The 16098-nt window shown below is 39.2% G+C and overlaps 1 non-coding gene across 1 annotated transcript; it reads right to left on the bottom strand.

The window, feature by feature from the left end:
* Positions 1-8083: 8083 nt before the first annotated feature.
* Positions 8084-8190, bottom strand: LOC126000136 (U6 spliceosomal RNA). The gene has a single exon (XR_007492500.1). It is a non-coding gene; the product is annotated as a U6 spliceosomal RNA (small nuclear RNA).
* Positions 8191-16098: the final 7908 nt, after the last annotated feature.

Raw genomic sequence — 16098 nt, 5'->3', positions numbered from 1 at the left:
TTCTTTCACACCAAATTCCATATTGAGCAGTTCACAAAGAGAAGATAAAAAAGGGGGGGATCGTCACTGTATAAGAGAATATTCAGCAAAAGTTATAGCCGTCAAAAAAAACACATATAAAATATTGAAAAGACATACATGTGCTTTCTATGCCTTTTGGAATAGTTGGGTGGGTGTTAACTCTAGGGCACCACTTTGGTCTGTGACTTAGGACTCTACAGTACTTAAGTTAAAAAGGGTAAATGAGGAGTAATGATGATAGGGGTTAAGAGAGTTAAAGAGAAAAATGATCTTTTGTAGGGGTGTGTGAAAGGGCAGAGGACAAAATGGACATTCTGCACACATAAAAACATAATTCAATGATAGTGAGTGCTATTAATGTATTTGGTGGGCGCAGGGGCACTAGCTCCCCCCCCCCCCGCGATTTTGAAAATACAGACTGGAAAGAGAAAACCAGTGACTGCATCAAGAAGCTGGGAGGCCTGAAGTTCAGAGCCCCACCCAGACCCTCCCCAAGGAGCCGAATGAATAATAGGGGAAAGCCTAGGGTACCTTCAAGCTCCGCCAAGGGACCCAACTCACTGGCTTGCCCAGGCATGTGGCCCGGGGAAGCCCTGGAGATCTGGAGCAAGGCGGTAGAGGGGTGCTGGGGTTACCCAAGTCCCGCACCCCCCCAGGCCTGGTTAAGAAGGCCTCTGGCATGGCGGAGGCCTGCCGAACCCCATGCTGCTAGACTCCCGGCTCCCAGGAAGGAAAGAGATCCGACTTTTCCTTTTATAAAGATTTTCTTTTGGGCCCTCTGGGACCCCAATGATTCTTATGTTGTTCCTATTGAATTTTGTGGTAAGAGTAAGGATAACAAATATTAGTACTGTAAATCATTATTATGCATGGAAGAAGCAGGGGTAATGCCATGGATATAACTCACAGCCTCACCCATACAAAGTGGGCATTCTACCATTAGGTCATATACCCTATCCTCTGAACATTTCTAATTTGGGAATTTTCATTTTGAGGACACACTCCAGTAGTTACCAGGCTTCACTCTTTATTCTGAGCTTATTAATCATTTCTGGCATTCATTCATTTTTATTATTGAAACCCAACTACAGACATGTTTGTAATCACGGTGCTTAAATAAAGATATTAATTTAAAAATATAATAAAATGAAAAAAGTCATTCCTGGCAGTGCTGGAGATCAAACCTAGGTTGACTGTATTCAACGTAAGTGCCTTTTTTACCAGCTGTACTAGCTTCCTGCCCCTTTAACAAGTTTAATTTTGTGGACTATATTACATAAAATCTTGTCCATGGAATGAGACTTTATTACTAACTTTATATTGCAGTAGCTCACATTTTATAACTTGTCAAATGAGTTTGGGAGGATATGCAGAGATTGGATCTTTTGTATGTTGCTAGTAGGAATTTATAGCCACTTTCAAGCAGTTTGGCTGTTGCTTAAAAGTAAAACACAATTAACATCTGACAAAACAAGGTTATTTCTAGATGTTTGGCTAAGAACATAAGAAATATTCATTGATACAGACACTAGTCTATGAATGTTTATAGGAGCATTTTTTCAAAATAGTCACAAAGCAATAATACAGGTATTTATTTTTTAAGAATGGGTAAACAGTGTGCTGTTTTTACATAAATGGAATGTTTTCCAACCCTGAAAAGGGATGAAGTACTGACATATGCCAAAACATGGGTGAACCATGAAAAGTTTAGGCTCAATGAAAAAAAAGTTAGACATAAAATAACAGATTGTATCTTTGGTTCCATTAATATAAAATGTTCAGAGTAGGCAAATTCACAGATAGTTTTTGTTTTTATTTGTCAGGAAAAAAGATGCAATGTTGAGATTTTTTCCATCAGTATATATAGATCTACTTCATTCTGTCAACCACGGTTTATTGTCTATTATACAACACTATATATAACTCATGCAGTCAATAAAAGCCCTGTTTCTCTTTGGGTGATGTGGGAAGATTCCCCTTTCTGCTCCAGCAGCCAACAGCCAAGCCCAACACCCTCAAGCAAATTTTGTGTGAAGTTTAAGCTTTTCAAACTACCAAGTCACCAAATTTCCAGGTTTATAGATCTTGGAACACAAAATGTCATAAAATGTGGTAAAATCACTCACAGCAAATCTGGTAGAAAAGTTGCAATGAAGACCAACGGGATAAGTGAGCAGAAGCTATTCTGTTACTTGAGTAGTAACAGATACTTCTGTTACTATAGTTACAGATACTAGTAACTATACTTCAATAGTAACAGAAGGCTCAAATTGCACCGACCACAGTTCAGGAAGTCCTTCCACAATGACATTAGTAACACTATGAAGAGAAATAACAATAATTACAAATTGACCCTTATTGACAAAGTTTGTATTCACCATTTGCCTTTGTATTGTAACAAACAATATGGAGTAAATGCCTTTATGCTTCCAAGGGTGTAGGCTAAGGTGGGTAAGTGGGGAAACTAGGTACACTGGTGGAGAGAAAAGTCACATGGGTGGGGTTCTAAAGTCTGAGGCCTGTCAGAGGCCAAACAGGCATGCTTCAGACAAGAGAGGTTTTTCTGGGAACCAGGCTTAATAAAGGATCAGGCAGGGTAGAGAGGCCAGGAGCCTTATAATAAACCTCAAGGCCAAAGAAAGGGAAGGAGAGAGAGATCTGGGTTTGGGACCAGGGTAAGGATTCAGTCAGATACAGAACCAGAGAAAGGGGATAGGAAGAAGGGACGACAGAACAGTACAACCAACAGTTTGTCCAGCAAAGCTGCCGAGGAAATGTAGCCAGAATCAGAAGAAACTACAGCAGCAGTAGCAGCAGCCAGTTCCCACCAGCACCCATACCCCAGCATTCGAGCTGGTGTTTATAAACACCCCAGATAACTGCCACTAAATAATTAGGGTGTCATCTTAAAGGGACAGACTCCTTTTATGGGCTGTACAGACCCGTGAACCTAAAATCGTTGGGATTGGTGTTTGATCATTTAATGCCTGAAATTACTGTGTTCTGAATAACTTGGTAAATCGCAGTGGTGTAATAAAAATCTTTAAGCAGATGAAGTGCATGCCTTACATGTGCAAGCCCCCTAAGTTAGATCCCTGATATTACTTGTTCCCCCAGTAAATTCAAGTTATCCTTGATGACACTGAAGACTGTCAAGCCTGAGCACCAAACTATGAGGTCTATGCTGCTAGATGGATAGATGGCTGGATGAATAATTGAATGGATTTAGCTTTTGAAGAAATATGAATTTAGGATTTTTGAGTAATATGAATATGATATGACAGAATACTGGGTGCCAATTACAGATCTGTGTGTATTCATGTTGCTCTGAAAATTATATTTATGATCTAAGAACTTGAGAATAAGCTCTTTTAAGAAAGCAGTTTTGTAGGATAGAAAGTATATTGAGCTTGGGAGTCCAGCTTTCTATTTTAAGCACAGTTGTGAGCTGACTGGTGACCTGAGGTTTTCTCTGGTCCTTAATGTCATATTTTGAAAGAGCTGGGTTATCTGTTCATGTCATAGCATTTTCTTGGGAACAATCATTAACAACAGTAGAAAGGTACAAGGTATTGTTGTAAGTGTTGTGCCCTGTATGGAATAATTTCATTATCAACAAAGGTTTGTCTTTGGGGGAATTTTATAATCAACTGGATTTGCATCAAAGGAGGAAAGTGAAAGCCAGAGAAGTGAAATGGCAGACCTTAAAAGTGAGAACTTGGGGAGTCTAGCAGGAGGAGGGTTTGGCAGGCCCCCCGCCATGCCGGAGGCCTGCTTGGCCAGGCCTAGGGGGGGTGCAGGACTTGGGTAACCCCAGCACCCCTCTGCCGCCTTGCTCCAGATCTCCAGGGCTTCCCCGGGCCACATGCCTGGGCAAGCCGGTGAGTTGGGTCCCTTGGTGGAGCTTGAAGGTACCCTAGGCCTTCCCCCACTATCCATGCGGCTCCTTAGGGAGGGTCTGGGTGGGGCTCTGAACTTCTGGTCTCCCAGCTTCTTGAAGGATCTCTCCTTCCTGGGAGCCGGGAGTCTAGCAGGAGGAGGTTTGGCTGGCACTGGTAATCTCTGTCCAGTCTACATTTTCAAATGTACAAGAAACATTAATCGTACTCTCACAAGAAACATTAATCGTACTCTCACAAGAAACATTAATAGTACTCACTATCATTGAATTATGTTTTTATGTATGCAGAATGTCCATTTTGTACTCTGCCCTTTTGCATACCCCTTCATAAGTTCATATTTCTCTTTAACTTCCTTAACTCCTATCATCATTACTCCTTTTTTACCCTTTCTAACTTAAGTACTGTTGTGTCCTAAGTCACAGACCAAAGTGGTGCCCTAGAGTTAACACCCACCCAACTATTTTAAAAGGCATAAAAAGGACACATATCTTTTCAACATTTTATGGGTGTTTTCTTTGACGGCTATAACTTTTGCTAAATACTTTCTTATACAGTGATGATCCCCCCCCCCATGTTTTTTATCTTCTCTTTGTGAACTGCTCAATATGGAATTTGGTGTGAAAGAGTCCCTCAGTTTAATACTTATGTTTGAACCTAGTCATGGGTCTTGTTGGAAATGTTCTTATGCCCCCATATATCTGATAGCACCACGTGGCTTTATATCTTGTTTGCGTAGGCACACTAACATGGGAAAATACTATACATACCAATAAGTTCTTATCTAATAGAAATGGGAACACACAAATCTTGTAGTGCAATGAGACCTTACACCCTGAACATTGACATAAAGACCTGGCACAGGCCTCAGAAGAATGGGCATTCTCCATTTACCCCTTGATCTACAGAAGACATTTACAAAACATCCAAGGTTGTATATAACATCACCCGGAGGCATTCCTGTACCAGGGACGACCCTACAGCTGCTCTGACATCGATCTACTCAAAAGAGACACCCCTTAACACTGAGAAGGACAACAAGAACAATGACCTGCTTACTGGACAGGGCTTGCTGTATTGCCCCTTTATGGTGAGGTTTGTCTATAACATTACCTGGAAGCAATCCTCTACCACGGAAGACCCTACCACTGCTCAGACATCGTCCTGCTCAAAAGAGACTTCCCTTAACACTGAGAAGACTTTAACAACAACAACCTGCTTACAGGACAGGGGCTTCCTGCATTGCCCTTTCATGGTGAGGTGAAAACGAGAAGGCACTCCACATCATGACTTCAATGTAGGACATTCAGATTCCAGAATCTTTAATACAGAAACATGAGACCAACAACAGAGACTGTGTGATAAGTGTGTTGGCGCTACGGACAATGTCTTGGAGGCGAACGATAACTTTCCTGAGGCCTAGAGCTGGTCTTATGCCAGGAAACTTCTGGGGTAGGATCTCTTGTATTTAGGCCAAGGTTATTCCTTTCCATGCCTCTGATATTTTGGTGTGGCCTATGCAAACAACAATTGCCACTCTAACACCGTTTTTACTGTGCTCCTTTGACTCTAATCCTTAAAACGCACCCACTTAAAATTTGAGGTTAACTTAAGCTATATGCATGTACATGGAAATGTAAAAAATACTATGCCTCTAATGTTTAAGGAGTTACGTAAGTTTGATGGCTTTAGATTGCCTTGTGTGCTGTTAAGAAATATTATAATGTGCTACAATCTGGGGACTTGAGGGACAAAGTAATTGCACAAGGATTCTGTTTTATTTATCTTAACTTTCTTTGGTGAAAGTTCAAAGTTAAGATATCAGCAAGGGGACTTCTTCTGATAATTATGTTATGGGTGATTGTCCTTCCACTGTAACTTTACCTTATCCTCTTTCTTTGCATCTTTTGTTCTCATAATTCAAAATAAAAAAATCATAAAAAAAAAGAAAAAAAAAAGTGAGAACTTGTCTGGAAGCCCAGCTTTAGAACAATTCAGATTCTCAGTTAGTCTAGCTCTTTGGATGTGGCTCTGAGTCAGTAGGGCGACGCTGCTTTTCCGGATCACCTTCAAATAGATGTCAGCCTCTCTTAGACACTGAGCCCTGAAAGGAGCCAGGAACCTGGGGCATTAATGAACTTTTGTTCACTTCAGCACAGATTGCTCTGACATTTGCTGTGTTCAATCTGAGCATGCCCTGGTTCCTCTGAAATCTCTTCCATCACAATATTAGTTTAATTTTCTTCAGATCCAATGACTTCTTGGCCTACAGATTGGTAGAGGATAGGTTATTTTTAAATCTCTGGCTAAACATCAATATTAAATATTTCTGTGTGCCATTTGAAACAAAACCCAACATACATTCTTGCTTTTTGTCAGGTGTCAACACAGTGAGACAAGTGGCGTAGCTATCTACTTGACTCTCTGTCCCTATACCCTCTCCTTTCTCCATAGCAGTCCCCTTCTGGCCACATGACCCCCAATCTATGAGCCAAAAACTCTATGTCCTATCTTTGGGGGCCAATCTTGCCCTACAGCAACTTAAATTCTTCCCATTCAATGCTCATTCATATTCAGAAATAATATAGTGTTGACAACTGCTACCTTCATCCTGAAGTTCAACTTCGTAAAATTTGTCTCTGAATCTTGTCTTTGTTGTTGAGCTTCTACTTGGTTATTAGTAATTTTTTATATTGGAAATTTATTCTGTTTTTCCTTAGTATTTTTCTTCCTGCCTCTCAGGAGTTCTAGCTCTTCACTGGTTATAGCTTTCCAACTCCATGCCTTAATTTCCTAAGGATGCCTAACCAACTGCATTTGAACACCAGCTGCTGACGGAAATCCCAAGAAATCCCAATCTTGATACCTTGAAATTTGCTCCATCTGCTCTAATTAGATCTTATCTCTAAGCTGGATTATATGACAAATCAGAACCAAGTGGATATTTCTATTTCATTGATATTTCTATTTCACATTCAAAATGAACCAATAACATTTCCCCTTGAATAGTGGGGTTTATTTACCTTTGGGTATTTTTGGTCACTCAGGGATCTGCACTCTTGGTGATACTCCTGGAGTCATAGTACAGTGAATAGAATATTTACCTTGCACATGGATGGCCTGGGTTTAATTCTTGGTACCTCATATGATCCTTCAAAAATTGCCAGGAGGGATCCCTGAGTGCAGAGCCAGTAATAAGCACTGAGCACCAACATGTGTGACCCCAAATCCAATAAATAAATAAAATGCATCTACCTCAAAGGCCCAAAAACTCTACTCAGAAAATATATTTGTGCTAATTTATTCATTACATCACTTTTTATAATAGCCAAAACTTAGAAACAATAAAAATGTACAAGGAGAAATGACTGGGTTATTAGATACACAAAATGGATTTATTCCACACAATGGAATACTACTCAGTGATGAAGAAAGATAAAATCAAGAAATTTGCCAGTACATGGATGGAACTGGATAGTAAATCCTGAGTCCTGTCAACCAGAGAGAGAAAGATACAGAATGATCTCTCATATGTGGTTACAAAAACCCACAGTATGGCAACAACATCTGAGATCTGGTCTACAAAATGGTGATACTGGTGGAGGGAGGGGAATGGGTGGTAAAGCAGAGGAGGAGACAGATCATCCTCAGACAATGGTACCATCATGATGGTAGTGGATCTAGTGTTGCGATGTTCTATGCAGCGATCCCTATCATTGTTAGTCTTGTACAACTGTAAATCACAGTGGCTAAATTTTTACAAACTAGCAATTAAAATGTGGAAGAGGGTGACTTTGCATACTGCACCAATGGAAAACGGCATCTAATCTCCAATAACAAATCTAATTCCCTTATCTTCACCAAGATCAACCCCCAAGCACCAACTCACATTCAGCCTGAGTACTGCTAGATGTAACCTCCCAATCAAAAATAAATAAATTAAAAAGACATAAAATTGGGCCCTTTGTGAACTATTTAAAATAAATCAATTTTTTAAAAAAGATTTGTTCAATAAAGTAAGAGACAACAAAAATAAAGAAAAAAATGAAAGACTTGTTCAAGGGCATCAATTGACCTATTACCTGATAAAATCAATCAAAATATTTAAATATTTCAATGTTTTTTGCTCATAGTATCATTTTTTGCAATGAAAAACTACATATAAAAACATGGAACACTTCACAAATTTGCGTGTCATCCTTGCGCAGGGGCCATGCTAATCTTCTCTGTATCATTCCAATTTGAGTATATATGCTGCCAAAGCGAGCACCATAGTATCCTTTAATCTGTTGAGTTTAAGCTTCATAGTAAATCGGAAATTCATCTGTTCTCTGCAATGCTATATTTCTAATGCCTAAAACTGTGCTTAGTTTATGATAAGGTTGCAATGAATACTGTTGAAATGATGAAGTTTAATCAATTGTGTGGTAATGGAAGTGTTTGTCATATTCTCTGAGCTTTTTAACAGGTAAGATAAAGATTTAACATCTTTATTTCCAGGTATAAGGATAAGGAACACATGCAGGCAGAGAATCACCACTCATTCTAATACAGAGGTGAATATTTGTGTAGCAGATTAGTTAGTATATTTTGTTTGGATGTGCAGGTCTTTCAGACTACTTTGCCTAAATATTCTGAGGGCTTGTTCTATATCACTGTGGTTTTGGAGGAGGTTTGTCAGAAAGATTCATTCATTAATGCAAGAAATCATCCAGTTAGCAAATGTTCATTGAATGCCATGTATCAACCATAATTCTAAATGTGGGGAAGTGGACCCATAAATGAAATTAAATTCTGTTCCCAATAATTTTACATTGGGAAGAGAGAGATTTATCAAAAACAAAAGCATACTACAGCATTTGGTGCTATATCTCAAAGGAAACAAAATATTAAGAATTTTCTGATGATATTGTAAATAGCTCTGCAATGAATAGAGGGGTGCAATTTTGTATTGTGTGTGTTTTCTTGTATTCTCAGGGTATATCCCTAGGAGTGGCCTCACTGGATCATATGGGAGATCAATTTTCAATTTTAGAGTAATCTTCATATTGTTTTCCATAAAGGCTGGACCAGCAGTGAATGAGAGTTCTTTTCTCCCCACATCCCTGCCAGACAGTTTTTTGTGATTTGTGCCAGCCTCTGTGCCATGAGATGGTACCTCATAGTTGTTTTGATTTGCATCTGCCCGATGATTAGTGATGTGGAGCATTTTTTGATGTGCCTTTTGACCATTTGTATTTATTTCTTCTTTGAGGAAGTATCTGTTTATTTCTTTTCCCCACTTTTCCCCCCACTTTTCTTGTTAAGTTCTGTCAGTACCTTGTATTTCTTAGATGGATATTAGGTAAATAGTTTCTCCCAGTCTGTGGCTGGCCTTTGTATCTTCGTCACTATTTCCTTTGAGGTGCAGAAGCTTCTCAGCTTAATGTAGTCCCATCTGTTTATCTCTGTTTCAACTTGTTTGGAGAATGCTGTTTCCTCCTTGAAGATGCCTTTAGTCTCAATGTCATGAGTTGTTTTACCTACATGTTCTTCTATATACCTTATGGTTCAGGGTTTGATATTAAGGCCTTTAATCCATTTGGTTTTGACCTTTGTGCATGGTGTTAGACGCAGGTCTGAGTTTGCTTTTTTGCATGCGGCTGACTAGTTATGCCAACACCACTTGTTGAAGAGGCTTTCCTTGCTCTGTTTTGCGTTTCTTGCCCCTTTATCAAAGATTAATTTATGGGGCCAGAGAGATAGCATGGAGGTAAGGTATTTGCTTTGCATGCAGAAGGAGGTTGGTTCGAATCCCGGCATCCCATATGGTCCCCCGTGCCTGCCAGGAGCCATTTCTGAGCATAAATCCAGGAGTAAACCCTGAGCGCTGCTGGGTTAAAAACAAACAAAAAAACAAACAAACAAACAAAAAGATTAATTTATTATATGTCTGGGGAACATCCTCTGAATACTTCAGTCTATTCTGTTGATCTGAAGTTCTATCTTTATTCCTATTCCATGCTGTTTTAATGACTATTGATTTATAGCACAATTTGAAGTTGGGGAAAGTGCTATTTCCTATCTTCTTTTTCCTCAGATTTGTTTTTAGCTATTTGGGGGTGTTTATTATTCCAAATGAATTTTAAGAGTGTATGAACCACTTCTTTGAAGAATGTTACAGGTATCCTTAAAGGAATTGCATTAAATCTGTACAATGCTTTGAGAAGTATTGCCATTTTAATGATGTTAATCCCCAATCCATAAACAGGGTGTGTGTCTCCATTCCCTTGTGCCCTCTTTTATTGTTTGAAGGAGTGTTTTGTAGTTGTCTTTGTATAATTCCTTCACCACTTTAGTTGACTCCAAGGTATTTATTTGCGTTTGTGTGGCACTAATGTGAATGGGATTGTTTATTTAATGTCCATTTTTTCTATACACATCACCTGTGTATATTATATTAAATATTATATTCTATTAAGTATAATATAGTCTAGTCTTGCTCATTTGTGGGATTTAAAAGAATAAAAGATTTTATTGTAATAATACCCAAAGACAATAGAGATGAGGGCTGGAAGGAACATTTCAAGACATGAAGCTTACCACAGTGAGTGGTGAGTGCAGTTAGAGAAATAAATACACTAACAACTATCATGACACTGTTATTGAGTGAGAGAAACAGAATGCCTGTCTTGAATACAGGCAGAGGAAGGGGAAGAGGATGATGGGGGACATTGGTGGTGGGTATGTTGCATTGGTGAAGTGCGGAGTATTTTTTATATGACTGAAACCCAACTACAAACATGATTGTAATAATGGTCATTAAATAAAGATATTATTTAAAAAGCACTTTTCTAGAGCATGTTGAACAGATGATACACAAAAGCAGCAAATAAAGTTCATATTATGGTAGTGACTTACTCTTTCCTTTAGGAAATAGACTAACTTATGAGTCACTGAACAGTTCCAGCCATTCATTTTATAAAAAATAAATTAAAATTTTTCCCTGAGGAAATAGCCTTTGGCAGACCTGTAAGAAGTGAAGTGATTCCTGTGAATATTCAGGAAGAGTTTTCCATTAAGGAGTGGCAAGTCCATAACCTGAAAGTGGGAATATGTGTGACATGCTTTAAGAACAGCGGATTGATGGATATGACTGGAGCTTATCAGAAAAATAGCAAGAAGGATGGGAGGGTTGTCCAATTATGTAGGGGCATGGATTTGACGGAGTGAAATTTGGAGTAAGAAGATAATATTTAGTGGGGATTGAGTGATATAAATTCAAGCAATTCATTGTAGCTGCAGTTCTGCTCAAGAATATAGTTTAAGATATTAGGAGCAAAAAGCCAGGAAAGCAGCTGGGAGTTTGCCGCAGTATTCTAGATGGGAAATAATAATAGTTAAGATAAAGGTTTGTGCAGATATGGGATAAACCAATCAAATTCTGTTGTATTTATTATCATAATCATAATTATTATTTATATGAGGACGACAAGCACGCTAGTGATCAAATCCAGTTTTTCCTGGATTTGCAAGGGATGCAATTTACCATGAGACACATCCTTAACCCCTCTGGTGCTATTTTTAGCTAAAAAATCTAATTATTTGCAAATATCTTGGGAGAAAAAGGAATTTAGGATGACACAAAGGTTTGTTTCAGCAACTAGAAGGATGGCCTGTTGAGATGAAAAGTAGAGAAGGATTAAACAAAGAAAGAAAAAGGATCCAAGAAGCAAGATGGATATTACAAAGTCAGGCAGCACAGATTTATAGTCCAGATGTTAGCCATCCTGCCTGCCTTGAAACAACTTCAGAGAGGCTTAAAAAGCAGAATGACCTTGAAGTTACTGCATATTAGTAAGAAAGTAAAAGTAACTACTACACAGAAGTTTAGTTATAAAGTAAAATATTGCTTGCCTATCTCATTAATTATAAAAGTATAAAAGACAGAGAGGGACCAAAGAAATGTAGACAATTCTAAAGACTTAGGCAATTTAGCTGTTTAGATAATTGCTTTTCACACTGTTGGATTACACCCTCTTTTACTCAAAGCAAAGACATTCCCTAGCTTCTTCCATCCTTTTTCCCCTTCCCCCTTTTACATGTTTTACATGTAAAAGACTGGGTTACCTTGAGATAGGTACATTTATCTGTCACTGGATCCTCCCATTCCTGGTTGTGGATTGAGCTGATTAATAAAAAGAAGTCAGTTTAGGATGCTGAGGACCACAATGCTGGAAAAAAAAATCCCTTGCTCCCACGACTATGCTTTTCTACCATATGAATGTCTTGGTTTATTAATGTTAATGGCAACCCTGTTTCAGACCTATTCTTCTGGGTTGGATTACAGGAGTGAGCCTTTATACATGTGACTGATCTGGGTTAAATTCTTGGCACTGAATATGGTCTCCCATGCACCAACATGAATGATACCTTAAAACCACAGGTTTGGTTCCCCTCCCAATAATAATAATAATAATAACAACAACAACAACAACAACAACAACAAATTCAGCCACCATGTTTGAATCAAGCTACTCCAATTGTTAGAAGGGAATATTAGAATACAAGTTTAGAATTAAGTGCTGTTTCACTTAGATATAAGTTCTACCATGACAGGCTTTCATTGTAGAGGATAAGGAGTAGGCCCAATAAGATAACGAGTTCCAGAAACTTTATGGGCACATACCAGAATGATCATAAAGGAATGCAGGAAATAATCTAATAATTCACCCAAGGCTTTTAGATCATTGGACCTATAGAAATGGCAGGAAATAAAGATTTTTGAATGAAGTTTAAAATTATATTCATAATGGTTGTTTTATGTATTTTGTAAGTTGAGAAGTGTTTCTTTTATATTTTTTGATGGTATTGGGTCACACCTGGCAACGCTCAGGGGTTCCTCCTGGCTCTACACTCAGAAATTGCTCCTGGCAGGCTCGGGGAACCATATGGGATGCTGGGATTTGAACCACCATCCTTCTGCATGCAAGGCAAACACCTTACTTCCATGTTATCTCTCTGGCCCCTGTTTTTTTTTCTCTTCTTGGCAACTTTAGTATTTTGATTCTTCGTGGCATTATGTTGGTTTGGATAAATACAGGCAGGAAGTTTTCCTCTCTGTAGTCGGGATTATTCCTTGTGCGGACTAGAAATTTTAAAAGTCAGCTAGGGGACCCCAGAGCTCTCTTTCAGGGATACAGAGTTGAAAGGGGTCAAGGTTAAGTGACAAGCAGGTCCAGTACTATTACAAATACTCTGCAGATCTCAGGGAGACCACAGAAGTGGATTGGTCTAGGGAAATTGGAGATCATCTAGGAGTGTCTAGATAGGTTCTGGCTGGCCACAGCCTGGGTCCTGCTCTCAGCTTGAGAAAAGCTGCAGAGAACTTTTCCAGAGAACCTGTGGAGAGCGGTGGGGCAGGCTCTCCCTAGGACACTCCTACAGAGGGTGAAACACCCAAGCATGGAGGAAAGAGCTTAGGATCAGACTTCCACGAATTGCCAAAGATAGATGACTATGCATACATCCAAAGCACTTTCTGGACTCCTTAACAGAAGTAACAGAAGTCGTGCTCCATAACAGGAGGGAGCTCGACCTTGTTTTGCTTCAGCAGGGAGGGCTCTGTACCACTTTATGACAGTGAGATCCTGCATATTGAACCAGCTAGTGAGTTGTGTTAAAAACCAGGTCCAATCCAGCCCAACTACTGGTCTGAAGACAGCAGAACCAGCCTCTAGGTGAGACAACCATATGAGTGTGGTCAGGATTGACCACATGTACCAGAAGAGGGGAGGAATGTTAGAAGGGAATATTATAATTATTAACACAGTCTTTTCTCGAATGAGATGCAAAGCAAGCCATGAAAGAGTACGGCTACACCAGCTCATGCAGCGCAAATCTAGCCATCTCAGGAGGAGGTGGGAAAAGTCTGAATTCATGCTTGATGTCTATGCCACCCAGAATCACCATTCCCCCTACAGTCTGTCTCATCCATCACTGACTTTTAGGATTCCCTGCCAGGATGCTCACCTGACCACACTTCAGTTCTGCCAGGTCTTGGGCTGGTATCACCAGGGCTTTTGTTGAACAAGTGCTGGCACCTCCTCCTTATCTTCCTTCTTCGAGGAAAACCTGGCAGCTGTAATCATACCCACAGACACAATCGCCATGTTCAAACTGCGACTTCTTTCAGGATGTCCTGCAGCTGAATATATGTCCCTTAAAATTCGTAGTATCATAGCTTTGAATTTCTGGATCTCTGTGACGCTGTGATCACTAAAGGAACACCTCAATTTAATAAACTGAACATATAACAAGAACTTCTGTCATTGCATTAATGACTTTATTGGTGATACATTAATTTTGACAAATGACCTTGCTACTGTACTTTTTTCTTTCTTTTATCTCTTCTCTTCCATTTTATTTTTATTGTCCATTTTTTCAATAACTGCTTTCACTTATATAGAAAGAAATATTACAATGAATTACGTCAACTATGGGATACATTTTATTTAGATAAGTAAAATGATAAAAAATAAAAATAAACAAAAATTAAAACAAGTAAAAAATAACAGAAGAGGTAAAATCACCTTTCCTCACTGAAATTCTATCTATAAAGACCGATCCCATTACTAATGGGAGACTTTCTTCTGTCCTGCATATTTTCTTGTCTTTATCATGTCACTGGGAGCTCAGTTACTGCATCTTCTGTCTATCAGTCTTCATTGACAGGTGACAGTAAACTGTCCTTAATACTGCCATCATGAGAGGCTGGCAAGACAGAAGAAGCCGCAGGTTTATGGAGGGGGTAATAAGGAGTTCTGTTCGAATGTGTTACATTTAAAGGGCTGTTGAGTTGACAGTTGGGTAGGTGCAGCAGGATTTGAGAGAAGTGGTAATCTCAGTTACAAATTTAGAATTATTCAAATATTTATGCAGTTAAAGCCACACAAGGCTTGGGAAGAGTGTAGAGAATACAAATAAACCATGTTTGAATTCTGAGGCTATTCCATTGGTTAGAGGTCAGGAATCAAAGGAGAAATCAACAAAAGACCAGAGCAGGAATTAAAATGGTGTTTTCATAGTCATTGAAGAAAAAAGCATTTTAAGGAAGAGAGACGTTTCAGCTGTTTAAGATGCAGATGACTTGTCAAACAAGAGGTGGACTGAGAATTAGCCGTTTGATTTGACAAACAAGAAGGCCTATTTGTCATCTTGAGGGGGGGCTATCGTGTTAGAAAGATACAGACAGAACCTGATTGGAGACAAGTTAAGAAAGAGGCAGAGGGGCCAGAGCAATGGCACAGAGCGTGAGGCACTTGCCTTACAAGCCGCTTGTTGTGTATGTAAACATTTTAATGGGGTTATCATGTTACTGACCCTACCCTTGATCTGTGATTGTGCCCTACCCTAGGGTGTGACAACAGCCGCTGACTGAGGTTTCAATAGTGGCCTGCCATATGGTTCTCTGTGCCCTGTCAGGAGCGATTCCTGAGGTCATAGCCAGGAGTAACCCTGGAGGACCCCTGGATGTGGCCCCCAAACCAAAGGATGAGGAGGAGAAGGAAGGAAGAAAGAAAGGGAGGAATGAAATAAGGAATGAAGAAAGGATAAAAGGAATGAAGAAAGGAAGGAGGGAGGGCGAGGAAGGAAGGAAGGAAGGAAGGAAGGAAGGAAGGAAGGAAGGAAGGAAGGAAGGAAGGAAGGAAGGAAGGAAGGAAGGAAGGAAGGAAGGAAGGAGACAAGGAGGGAGAGTGGGAGAAAGGAAGAAAGGAAATAAAGAAAAAAGAGAGAAGAGGAAAGAAAAAAGAAAAAAGTAGGAAGAAATGAGAGGAGAGAAGGAGGGAGGGGGAAGGAGGAAGAGAGGGAGGAAGGAAGAAACGAAGGAAATAAAGAGAAAGAAAAAAAATACATAAAGAAAGGAAAGAAGAAAGAAAGATAAAGAAGTAATAAAGAAAAAGAAAGAAGGAAGGAAAGAGAGGAAGTAGGGAAGGAGAGAGGGAGGAACGAAAGATAAGAAAGAGATAAAGAAAGAAAGAAGGAAGAAAGAAAGAAAGAAAGAAAGAAAGAAAGAAGAAAGAAAGAAAGAAAGAAAGAAAGAAAGAAAGAAAGAAAGAAAGAAAGAAAGAAAGAAAGAAAGAAAAAGAAGAAAGAAAGAAAGAAAGAAAGAAAGAAAGAAAGAAAGAAAGAAAGAAAG

The sequence above is a fragment of the Suncus etruscus genome, chromosome X (assembly GCF_024139225.1).
Source record: "Suncus etruscus isolate mSunEtr1 chromosome X, mSunEtr1.pri.cur, whole genome shotgun sequence".
Taxonomy (NCBI): Eukaryota; Metazoa; Chordata; class Mammalia; order Eulipotyphla; family Soricidae; genus Suncus; species Suncus etruscus.
The sequence above is the reverse complement of the archived record's forward strand: the minus strand, read 5'-3'. Positions and strand labels throughout refer to the sequence as shown.